Raw genomic sequence first — 12,239 nt, forward strand, 5'->3', positions numbered from 1 at the left:
AAACCGAGGGAAGGCCGACTGAAAACTGACGAAAACCGACGGAGGCTGATGCGGGGATGGCCCGGAAGTCGAACTGACCCAGGGGAGGGGGGTCAGCCAACCAAGCGGCTCCGTCCATTATCGGGCCGAACATAGAGGGATCATGGATCGGCGGTCTGAGCCCGAGGAGTCCGACAATTCATCAGCCGGCGTGACATCGGGTGTCAGAGGTTCGGAACAAAACAGCGGAAATTTCTCACGATGGTACCAGCCTAAAGAAGTCCCGGCGCACTCCAGGCATCGCCCCTCCCGCCGCATTTACATGGCTGATTGAGCGGGCGTTTCGCCGAGCTCACCTTGTACCAATGGTCCGAGGACGTCCTGCGTCGACCTGATGAGCAGGCGTCCCTCCTTGGGGTCGATGATGGCGACGGTGGCCATGCCACGCAACCGGTCCCACTCCACACCGCAGAGCGAGGCCAGGGGCAGCTGCCGGAGGGCACGACAGGTTACGGGCCAGGTCACCAGGGTCACCGGCGCGATCGGCCGGGCTCGGAGCACAAGCTCAGGTGCGCGCCGGGTCGGCAAGGTCAGAGGATTGCGGCTGGAAGCCGGTAGCAGGAGGTAAGTGGTAGCTACTCATCGGTTCAGAGGTCGGAGGGGATGATCCTGTAATCACGGGGGTGTCGGCGAAAGTGCCGCACCGAATGGGCGAAATTGCCAGCCAACCGGGACTGTCAGGCACCTTCGGCGGTTCGGAACAAACCGCGATATACCGTAATTGAATAGCCAGGGGGTTTTGTGAGTCGGGGACCGCAGTGAATGGCCACAGTGGTGTTGGATTAAGTCGTAACTCTTGCAAACCCGATAGCGTTGATCACGTGTATCATTGTGACCGTTTCAAGACACGCGGTCTTGCTCTGTTCGATTACTATCGCGCTCTCACCACCAGTGTAACACCACCAGACCAGGTGCGTGACCTTGTGTGCGCAAAGTGTGCTAACCACTCGAACAGTTAGCTAATCCGCCCGCAAAAACCGGCTCTGTGCAAAAACCGAGACGACATCCAACGGCGGGGCAGGCAGCGCTGCTGAGTCAGACAGCCAGCTCACTGATCTCCGTGGACCCGCTGGAGCGATCGTCGACGATTGCAATCATTCCGCGGTGCCCTTGGCGGGTAGAGCAACAGAGACGCAGACGTTATCGGCTTCACTATCCTCCGGCTCATACCCAAGCACCAGCAGAGCATACTTATCGCGCACTTTTTCAAGCGTGTTCCTCACCTTAAACAGAAACGCTCCCATGTCAGAGTACTGGCTCTTGGCTTTTTTGAAGCAGGAGAGGTAATCCTTGGTGAGGATGAAGTACCGCTCCTTCCAGTTCCAGCGGCTCAGCAGCGTGTCCTTGCAGTACCAGATCACCCTTTCTTCAGCGTGCAGGCGTCCTCGCCACCACCCTCCCTCACGCTCGGCGACATCTGGAAGGGGAGAGAAAATCAGCAGCCGTCACAGACTGGCATGGACGCGGGTCCATGTAATTACCTTCCAAGCTCTAATCGGTTTCGCACGCGGTGGCCGCAGAAGCGTGTCAAGCTGCCCGAAAGTGTGATTGCGTGAGAGAAACCGTAAACAAGTGGTAAACTTGTTGTAACTAACCACCGTCAGGACCGAGCCGGCGAGGAAGTCAGAGCAACATCCCACGAGAAGTGGCGGGCTTCGACAGCAGCGGGCTGGCGGACTTCAACAGGCGCCGGCGACTCGCAAGACGGTTCCGCGAAGGCACTTGGCGGCCGTCGGGGAGGAAGTAAACGAATCATCCTCTTCCGGATGAGTGGCGTCATGCAGCGGCTGAGCCCGGCCGAGCGCGGCAGCTGGCGGGACGGCAGCAGGGCGGACTGACGCCACCGACCTCGCCTCGCCGGACGCAAGCGCTGCAGGACTCCAGAGAGCGCACATCACACCGGCCATCGTCCGCGCGCACACGCCGCGCAGCCGGCGCAGCGCGCACGCCGGCGGCCATCACTGCCGCTACATTATTGATGACGCGCGTTCGCCCGGTGTCGGCCACACCGGGCAGCAGTGGGTCCACCACCGTGGCCTGCGGGCGCCAGACGGGCCACCGGCCGGGCGCAGCCGCGCGCTGTCGCCGGAGATACCATCTCCCTCGGACGAACAGGACGTGGTTGTCCGCTCGAGACGAGGCGGGAGCCGGTTCTTCTGTCCCCTCCACTGCCTGGTCACGACGCAACGTTCCGAGATAGCACGCGCTGAGCGTAAGAGCCACCTTTCAGTCCGGCGCCAGCCCGTCGCGCGCTGGCCGGGGCGAGCGCACCGAAGGCCAGCAGCGTGTTTCAAACGCGCGGACGACGCTCTGCTTCACTGAGGGGTTGTGTTTGGATGTGCGGGGTGGACCAGGCGTCCGGCGAGCTGGTACCGAACAAGGAGGCCTCGGCGCAAGACATGATGGTAACCAAAGGCGCGGCGATGACGCAAATGGACGCGTGGCTCCCGGGAACCGGAGTCGGATGATAATGGTAAGATGACAGGACTCCGATAAAATTACGCAGAGTGGTCACAGGTCCCAACGCGAGCGATCCAAGAAAAGAGAGGACTGCAGCAGAGGCAGGTTGGGAACCGGCAGGGGTGAGGAGCATCGGAGGTCACGAGGAGCGGTTAAGTCAGGAGCAGCGCAGGCCAGCACAGCCGGCGATGAGAGACAGCGCCGCGGCGCGCGGCCGGCGGCGGCCCACAGACGGCTGGAGCGAGAGGGAACGCGGCTGGCGGCCGCCTCGGCGCCGGCAGAGCAGTGCGCGACGCAGCCGGCGCACCGCAAGCGCCAGCCGCAGCACCTGCAACAGCGTCATGGCCTGGCCCGCCCGGAAAAGGTGCCGTCCTCCGGAGAGAAGCACGGGCCGCAGGCCGCCGACAGGGACGGGTGGCACTCAGCGGGCCAGATCAGGGTCGGGGAAGGTAGGTGTCAGTATCCGGGCCGCATGCCGCCGACAGGGACGGGTGGGCACTCAGCGGGCCAGATCAGGGTCGGGAAGGTAGGTGTCAGTATGCGCAGCGTAAGGAAGATTGGGGAGGCAGCCAGCGGGCGAACAGAGCACCAGGCAGAGGCAGACCCTGGCGGACAGACTTGGCGGGACTCAGCTCCTTTCTGAGACGGACACTGGAATCAGCTTAAGTCGGAATCTCGGAGCAGCGCGCGGAAGACGGAAAGGAAGAGATCACTAAGCCTCGCGTCCCGGCACGACGACTCCGTCTGCCGCGGTGCGGGTGATGAGCCGCGACACGGAGCGCAGTGGGGGCACGTGCGGGGGCAGGAGCCGAGCGAGGTGGGCTTGCGGGCCGGCCGTACGACTGACCCAGCCGGCGAAGGCACGGCTGACCCAGCCGCCCGCAGGCAAACATCCGCCGCCGGTCAGCAGGCCGAGTTCTTCTTCCCAGGCCCGGCGCTGGGTCACCGGGTGTTGCCGCTGCTGAGCAGGCGGGGACCCGCAGGGCCGCCGCCGTCCTCGGCCGACGACAGCCCAGAGGCGGGGCCAGCGCATCTGACGCTGGGGGCTGAAGGCGGGGCCGACGAAAAGGAATAAGACCTCAGGAATCCAGGCAGTGTCTCCGTTCTAACTTCCCCCACGATTTCCTTGGTGATAAGTGAGCATGCCCATTGTCCCAAGTTCCATAACGGAAAGCGCCCGTGTTTCGACAAGATACGTGTTGTGCAAGCATGACCCCGAAGGAGACCCTGGTTAGTCCAGCACGAATACCCGTGTCCCATTTCACACTTGCCTGTCCCCCGCCCATAGCCCATAACCTGCAGGCGTTCTAGTCTCTGACAGCCCTGCAATGCACACTGCACACTCGCAGCACGATTGTCACGACAGCTCTGGAGCAGCACATACCGGAATCACAAGCGACTCGCCGGCATAACACACAGCTGTCGGTCCGTGCTGGAGAAAGACAGATAATGCCGCAAAAACTGCGAAACGGCCCCGTCACATGTTCCCAGTCCGACTTGACAAAACGCAGCGACCGGCGCTCGTCGCTGTCGCCGAGCAGTGTCCGCGGCCGCAAGAAATCGGCCGTGTCCGCCACCGGCGGGTGACTCACGGGACTCACGCGGTCCGGGCGCCCGCTCCCGCCCGACCCCGTTCGTGACACAGCCAATGACGGCCGAGCGGGACGGCTCGGGTCAGCGGTCGGCGATTTCACGGCGCCGCCAGCTGGCGCCCCGTCGTGGGCGAAACAAAGGAGTCGGTGGTGGGCACGGGCGGAACGCGTCCTGCCGCCCAATGGAGTCACGAGGGGCGAGTCGCTGCGCTCAACACACCGATGACTGGCGGCTGGCTGATGCCGCCGGCGACCGAGCGCACACGTTCGGTGGCGGGTCCGGGATAATTATCCGACTCGCAAACGCACGAACTAGTTTTCGGTGCCCACCAGTTCCATCAGCGCCTAACTGTGAGAGCATCGCTCGCAGCAGCGTTAGGGTCGGGTCGGATCAGGTCAGCGCGCGCACTAAGCGCCCATCTGTTCGTGAACCGGCGGGCGCGTCGCCAGCTGTTTGCGGGAGCGGGTTGGGTTTGCACAGCGGCGGGACGGTACCAGCTGCCCCTGACACGGGCACGACTGGCACGGGTGCAGTTGACCGCAACTCTCAGCGACGCTCTCGACTTTCTCGCGGCGTGCGCGGCGCGGCTGGCGACCTCAGCTGACCTTGCGCCGCCCCTCGCCGCCGATACGATCGCCTGCGTCGTCGCCCGCCGCCGGCGGACCTTCGTTACCGGCGCGCGCAGGGCGCGTCACCTTCGTCGCCGGCGCGCCGGCTCCGTGGCGCGCCTCGTTAGCAGCGAATGTGCCGCGATAGGCGCGAGATTGGCGCGGCAGGCGCCGGGATGGCGTGAGACGCGGACGCGCCGGGATCGTCGCGGGATTTTACCGCCGATACGGGCCGTTTAAGACCGTCCGCTGACGGGCCATGATCTCCATGGCGCCCCTAAAGGCCCGGCGACAACAACAGCCCAGCGGTGAAAAACAGAGCGGCTTTATCGTAGTAACAGGAGACGCATGCTAATTGGACGGTATTGGACAGATGCGGCTGATCACGGACCACAGATGGGGCGATGGGTTCGCCGCTCGCGCTATCGGTCCCCGGGCGTTAAACGGCTGTCCCGTCAGCACCCGCTCGGATCTGAACCGCGCCGTCCGCTCGAGCCCGACACACTCCGTCGAGAGTCACTCCGACACACTCCGCCGAGAGTCACGCGTCTGCTATCAGCCGGCTGTCAGTATGCCGCGTATGCGAGCTCAAAGCGCCGTCAACGCTAATCAGTGCCTTGCAGAACAAAGCTGGACTTTGTGCGGCGCTTCGAGAGATTAGATTCTGGATCTGGTGCACACGAGAGTGCATCGGATTCTGCCCGTTTTCACAGAAGCGATGTGAAATCCGGGCCACCCCGGGCCCTCGTCGAGACGCGTGTGTCGCACCCACCGCGACCCAAGGTAAACACTTTCACGTCTGTGTCCCATGTTGACAATCTTGACGGCTGTCAGTCAGATCATTTTTCAGTCGGAGGTGGTCTCCAGGTTATCAGCCGTCTATCGTTCCATCGCCTCGTCCAATCCCTGACGTCCGTGACATATCTCGCGACCAATCGATCAAACCGCACCGCACCTACAACGGAACTCGATGCCCGCCGCCCAGTAAGCCGAACACCACCCCGAAATCTGCCACCGTTAGCGCGTTTGGCCCGCCTGCCCGAGGATCAGCTGACCGCAGATCCCGGTCACCGAGCACCCTTGGCGTCCCACGACAGTAGCAGTTCGTTCCCACGCCCCGACCGCCTGGGGTACGCCGCACGCCGCCGTCGCAACATCACAGCTGCCGCCAAACCACGCCAAGGCCGGCCCACACCCAGACGCGTCAAAACCTGCCCAGACCCAGCCGGCCATGGGTGAGTAACGCGCTGCAGGCGGCGGCGGCGGCTCGCGGGCGCGCCCCCGCTGCCCGCCGCCGCGCGCCCGCCCGCACGGGAGCACGGCTCACGGCGGTCGGCGTGCGCCGTGCAGCGCGCGTGCGGGCCTCAGCGTCGTGCCGCGCCGGCCTGACGGCGGCGTGTTTGCCGCCTGTCGGGCCCAGCGCGACCTCGGCAGGCCGGGGGAGCGAGCGAAGCCCGCCTCGGGGCGCCGGAGGTGGCCAGCGCCGCCGTTCCCGGGGGTGACGGCCTGCTCCGGCGCGGCAGGTGGCGGGGGGGGGTGAGGGGGCCGGGGCAGCGGGCCGCGACCGAGCGGCGGGTGCAGTCACGAGCCCGCCGCCCGGTCCGCAGCGCTGGCCGGGACGACCTGACGCTGGCGCTTAGGAACCGCGGAACAGAGGTGCCGTTCTCTGGAAGTTGTCATCCAAGTCTAATCCGAAGTCCAAGGGCAGACTAGCTGCCCGGCCGAAAAGTCCAAAAAATCGGGTTGTCCACAATTTGCCATGTGTTTTTTCCTATTCGAATGAAACGGGTGCAAGTGATGCGTGGGCAAGTAATGTGGATCGTGAGCTGCCGTGGAAGTATCCGCAGTTCACAATTCTCATCAATGTCCGCTAACCTTGATAATCGCTAAGGTCGACGACGACAGTTTAGTCAGACGGTGAATGATAACAAATCGTAACTAGGTAAACAACTAGCACCACAAGCTCTCCTGAAGACATTGGTATCGACACCCTTTCAAATTGATGCCGTATATGACAAAAACTCTTGATCTCTTATTTCAAAAAAGTATTCTTTTCTGGTGTGCTGCATCATCAACTTATTTGTGTTCCAGAATGAAACAATAAAGACGAGCAGCATGAAGTCAGTTGAAATGCATATCGATTTGCGGCACGACAAAATTATATCGGCTGCCAAAAATTTCAAGGTCTCTGTCTATCCAATTTTAAAATTGGGCTTTGACAATTTTTGAAATTCCCAACATTTGGAGTACAATCGGCGCCTCATCTGTGAAACAGTGACATGGCGGAACGCTGTCAATGTGGGACAGTAGAGCAGTGCTACGGCGAGCTAACACGATACTGAAGACCACCTTCTCGGACACGGACACAGATCGGAGCTGTTGCAGTCAATTTAGAATGAAATAGAGAAACGTCAGCTGGTTCCCGGAACCTCCCCAACCAATCGACTGTGACGTCTGACACCTCTGGCTCTGACACCCTCCTCGATTGGTGGCCGCCGTACCAGCGAGCTGGCAGGGTGACGTCACTGGAAGCTTCACGTCCCCCCTCCCCGCTCGCAGCGAGGACGCCAGTCGCCGCCGCCGCCGCCGCCTCAGCCCCAGGCCGGCAGGTCCGCGGCGCCGGGCGAAACCGACGCCCTTGCGAGAGCAGCCAGGTCCACTTCCGCTCACAATCAGCCGCATTGTGAGGCGCCGGCGCCTCCGGACCGGCGCGCCTCGGTCGGGCCGATTCGCACGACGTGAGGCGGCGCCTCTCGACGGCGCCGGCCGCCCGAGCCGCATACAGATCCGGCCGTCTGCCGGGCCGGCTCGCGCCGCACCCTGCCCGTGTCAGCGCTTCGGGCCATTAACGTCCCAGTTACAGCGGGTCATCTCGCAGGACGCGTCCAATCTCCGGCGGGGTGTTCGGCGCACCCCGGCGGTCGCGGGGCCGTGCTTGAGACCGGAGAAGTCGGAGGATGGGAAAGGATGTGTCACGCTGTTGGAGGTGATATATTTATTGTTGATGGAAAACGAAGGATCGCGATGCCCTTCAAAACAATTTTGCATCCCAAATTCTGAGCTGGTAATCCGTTGATTGAAGAGAAACGCTTTTTCAATCGGTCGGCCTCGGGTCGGTATAGTGGGGAAACATTACACAGCCTGGTACCAAAACAGGATATACCGCACTACAAGCCAACACTGACTCCGCTGCCAGGTCCGACCACGAGTGCGGCCGTCCCCCAAAGCGGTCTTGAGCGGGGCTTAAGCAGGGCGTAGCAGCTTTGGTGGCGGGCGTTTTCCGCCAGGCGGCAGCAACAGGTGACGGTGCTCGGGCCAGCAGGCGACGCGGGCCTGCGCTGCGCACTGCGGGTCGTTAGCGGTCACGCCGGAACCGGGCCGGGACGGTTATGACCCCCGGGGGACATGACGCCGCACACTTATTACCACCGTGATTTACCGGAGCCGCCGGCAGCGGCGTAACCAGGCGGCATGAAGGGAGGACCGCCGGCAGCGGCGTAACCAGGCGGCATGAAGGGAGGACCGCCGGCAGGGGCGTAGCTAAAGGAGTCAAAGACAGACACCCTACGACCGCACGTTGAGTGTCTCCCCCCTCGTGTTAACATCGATAGACCGTTAATTTGGACGCGGATACCAAGCGGACTTAAGTGCCCGACCTCCTTCCCGTTCCCCAGACGCTTGCACGGAACGCTGCCGGTCAGAAACAAGCCGCGTAACTCAGCCGCTAGCCGGCATGACTGTGTCACCAGGGGGAAGGTGAAGGGGTCCACATGCAGACCGGCCGGATCTGCAGTCGCCCCCCCCCCCCCATCATCACCCCCACCACGCTGAGCTGTGTTTGGCGCTTCCGCCCTCCTCGAGGTCAATACACTGCCCCCCCCCCCCCCCACGCGGAGATCTGCGCCCAGTGAGTCACGGCGTCGGCACTTTTTATCACAACACGACTGGCACAGATGTCTCGCGACGTCGCGGCCGGAGCAGACGCTCCGTCTGGACGCAGCTCGGCGGACGAGCCGGCGACGGACAGGCCTGGCGAGCTGCACGCCGGCCCGGCATCCTCCGAACGGACCGGAATGTGGAAACACGCAGCCATACGTCCGGTGCAGTCGCCTTACAGAGATAAGGCGGCCAGTGGTTAGAGCGGACAGAGCGCTGGCAGGAGCAGGCCGTCATAAACAAAATAAACACACGAACAGACCCCGTGCTGGATTCTGGGTGGAATCTGGAATGGCTTCGGTATTTGTGGAATGGCTGTGATATGGCTAATGGATTCCACATATAATCACGCGCCCTTAAATATGGCGTAAATAACCATTATTGTTGAAGTTGACGTGCCTTAAAGCCAGAAATATGTGCAAGCCTTGGTTCCAAACTGGAAAAGAGCTTTATGGCTTTCCGTCTCAAGTGAAATACTAAATCGGGACTGGCAAAACTATATATGAAGTGTCTTCAGAAATCAAAACGAATTTGTTGGAAGTCAAGGGTTGGTGCAGCTAAATGCGCGTTGGTTCGCGGCTTCAAAAATTTCGGTTTAGAAAGCACCAAATCCGCCAGGTTGATATACGGATTCAGTGCCGGTACGTGCCTTCAGCGGACACTGTGCGAAGAAATAACAATGAAAATATCAATGTAGCATTGCCAAATGAAATGACGTTTGTGCTATGAAGTGGGGAAATGCTTTGGACAATAACTCATGGACCACAAGGCATGGCACGAGCTGTATCATTGCCACAAAACTACTTCGGAAATAACAACCCCGCGCCTTTAGACTTACAATCCTGCATCTACCTGTCAAATATTCAGGTCATCCTGGGCCGTTCTCGCAAACGCGAAAGAACGATTCAATCGCAATTGGAAGAATGTGAGCATCTTAATATGCATCACCCTTCAAACACCAGTGCATATATCAACTGCGTTCGGTGTCTGCGTCGAGGTGCTGCATAATTGCTGGCTGTTTACACCCGTGAAGCATCAGCATTAACTGAGGACAGCTCTGTACTTCAGCGAGCCTGACTCCCACCGCACACGCCCTCTGCATAAGATTAACGGCTTGCTTCGCATCTGCGTGCGCCGGACAAGGTGCGCCTGTGTTAAACGTGTGCACGATTGCCTCACAGTCGATAGTACCTCGTTATCTCATCTTTGTCTCCCGTGTGTTTGACCAACACGCCCCGCGTAAACAGTGCCCCTCGCCTTCCCGACGGCAATCGTAATCACATGTTTGCGGACCGCCGTGGGTTTTGTGCCACTTTCGTTCGCAACAAATCACGGAGACCGGGCGTCGCGCCCGAGAAGAGGTCCTCTCGTTCTGAAGATGCGCATCGCACGCATAATCCCGCTCGTCAATCCTCGCAGCCCGGCACCGCCCTCCATTCCAGCTCGGTTGTGACGGGCTCCCCCAGCCCGACGCGCTCACCGCCGCGGGTGTCGCTCCCACCGAGCGCGAGCCCCGCTGGCCCGCCGCCGGCCGGCCTGACGTCGGAGCGGCTCCGGGGGGGGTGCGGGATGTGGACGGGCCCGCGGCGGTCCCGCACCCCACAGCCGGCGCGGCGTCAGTACACCACCCAGCGGCGGTTCTTGTCCAAACGGCCGCCGCGTGGCCACATTCCGCCCCCGACACGGCCAGCGGGCCGGCGAGACAAAGCGGCCGGCCGGCGACGTGTTTGTTCAGGACGGGTCGAGAGCGGCGAGCTGCCGCGGCAGGCCCTTATCGCGCGGCCCGCCAGCTGCCGGCGGCGGCCGGCTGCCGGCAGCGTGACCCCGCCGGGCGGTCAAGTGCCGGCGGCGGCCCCAGCGCGTCAGTCGGGCGGTCCCGAGGGGGCCGGACCGGGTGGAACGGCCCGGGGAAGAGGCGTGGGCGCCGCCGCGGCGCAGCCGACCCGTCGCCGTCTATCTGGCTGTCTAGAGTGCACGGAGCGCCCCGGCAGCTGGGAGCGTGTTCAGCAGGCGGCGTCTAACGCGCTCAAGTGGGTAATGGAGGGGAGCCTCCTTCTGCCGCGCTGCCAGCCTTCCGTCGCCAGCTGTCAACCTCAAATGAGACTTCACGATTCGTTCAGGGTCGCCTCTTGATTAAACGTACGAAGTCTGTTACAAAAACCGCTGTCGGGGCGCGGAGCGTTTCTTTCACGGGAAGCCACATATGCCACCCTCCCTTCCCAATCGTTATTCTTCCTTTGAATTTAATGTTTTTTTCCTTTTTGTTTTAAGACGTACAGCCCTTACAAAGCTCTAAGACGGTTTACCTCGTCAAAGAATCTAAGATGGTAAAACTCCCCGAATAGTTGCTCCGTACATGTATTCAAGGCATGGTATGTTTTAAGACGATAAAACTCTACCACCGGCCCGTCCCCGAGACTAATTCCATTTCCCGTAACTTCCGCTAATCCTGTCTCCGGACCGGCGGCGCGCTTGGTCAGCCCCTGCAGTGTCGGAGCGGTGTCAACAGCCCGGGACGGCGGCACGAGCGTGTAATCCGCCCGGCGCCGCGGCCGGCACGCGGCTGCCTCGTAACCCACAGAGGAGGCAGGAGCGGGGGCGGCTCCGCTGAGCTGCGGCGCTCCGCGGCCGCCACCCACCTGGTGAGCCCGTCCCGTCACCACCGGGGGACGGACGGTGACGGCGAGCGGCGGCGTGCTCGGTGCCGGGGGACGGGAGGCGAGAGACAGAACCGGGCCGGGCCCATGCCAGCTGGGCTGACACAACACCTGGGGCAGTATTGACCGTGTGCCGCTCTGCTCGACTCATGGAATGTTTATGACTACGCCCCACGCCTCTGACAGGAATACGATCTATCCTCAACAGAGCGATGTCCTGTATAATTCCCAGTAAACAACGTATATTACCGACAGCTCAGCAAACATGATAAATCTTGCGTGTGACTCACGAGTTGTAACGCACCGGGCAAACACTCCTATCTAGTCCAAACCATGATAGCGCGATATGCTACCCAGTGCAGAGAGGGGGCGGGGGAGGGTCTCGCCTTGTCTCGAGACAGAAGCTATCGAGGCGGAGGTATACAGACGGAGACATCGAGGAATCCAGACGGAAACATCGAGGCGGGACCCACCTCACGATTGTCGCGCGGCGCGGAGGTCGGCGAGCCGGCCGACTGCAGGTCGTCGTGCGTCCTCAGCTGGCCGTAGTTGGCGAAGACCATGGAGGAGGGCCGCGAGGCCCGCTTCTTGTCCACCAGCATGGCGTCCGCTCGCCTGCGAACCAGGCGGTGCGGTGTTACGGACGGGCCGCGGCAGGGCCGGACAGGGCGGGGACCAGCGCGGGCCGCGCCGGAACCGGAACAGGACGACACCAGAGCCAGGACAGGCACCGAGACGGGACCCATCGGGACCAGGGCCGGGAACGACAGCAGACTAGGACCTCCACGTACCGGGACTGAAACATGACCGGGGTTGGTCCTGGCGAAGCACGCTCAGACCAGCCGCTGGTCCGCTGTGCCAGCCGACCACATTTGCGTGCGTTGTCGCTGGTGAGGGTGCGTTTTTGCCGCGCCATCCGGTCGGCTGGTGAGGGAGGGGAGAGGGG

At 62.1% G+C, this 12,239-nt stretch overlaps 1 protein-coding gene and 1 long non-coding RNA gene across 2 annotated transcripts in view; both read right to left on the bottom strand.

Moving 5' to 3' along the window:
* LOC119101645 (semaphorin-1A) overlaps nucleotides 1-12,239 on the bottom strand; it is a gene marked incomplete at its 5' end in the record, with an annotated part of 91,023 nt that overhangs the window by 70,226 nt on the left and 8,558 nt on the right.
* On the bottom strand, nucleotides 352-11,904 carry LOC119101646 (uncharacterized). The gene is made up of 3 exons (XR_005094591.1): nucleotides 11,767-11,904; nucleotides 1,263-1,456; nucleotides 352-468 (listed from the first exon to the last, which is right to left on the bottom strand). It is a non-coding gene; the product is annotated as an uncharacterized LOC119101646 (long non-coding RNA).

The sequence above is a fragment of the Pollicipes pollicipes genome, unplaced genomic scaffold (genome assembly GCF_011947565.3).
Source record: "Pollicipes pollicipes isolate AB1234 unplaced genomic scaffold, Ppol_2.1 Scaffold_4881;HRSCAF=5763_pilon_pilon_pilon, whole genome shotgun sequence".
Lineage (NCBI taxonomy): Eukaryota > Metazoa > Arthropoda > Thecostraca > Pollicipedomorpha > Pollicipedidae > Pollicipes > Pollicipes pollicipes.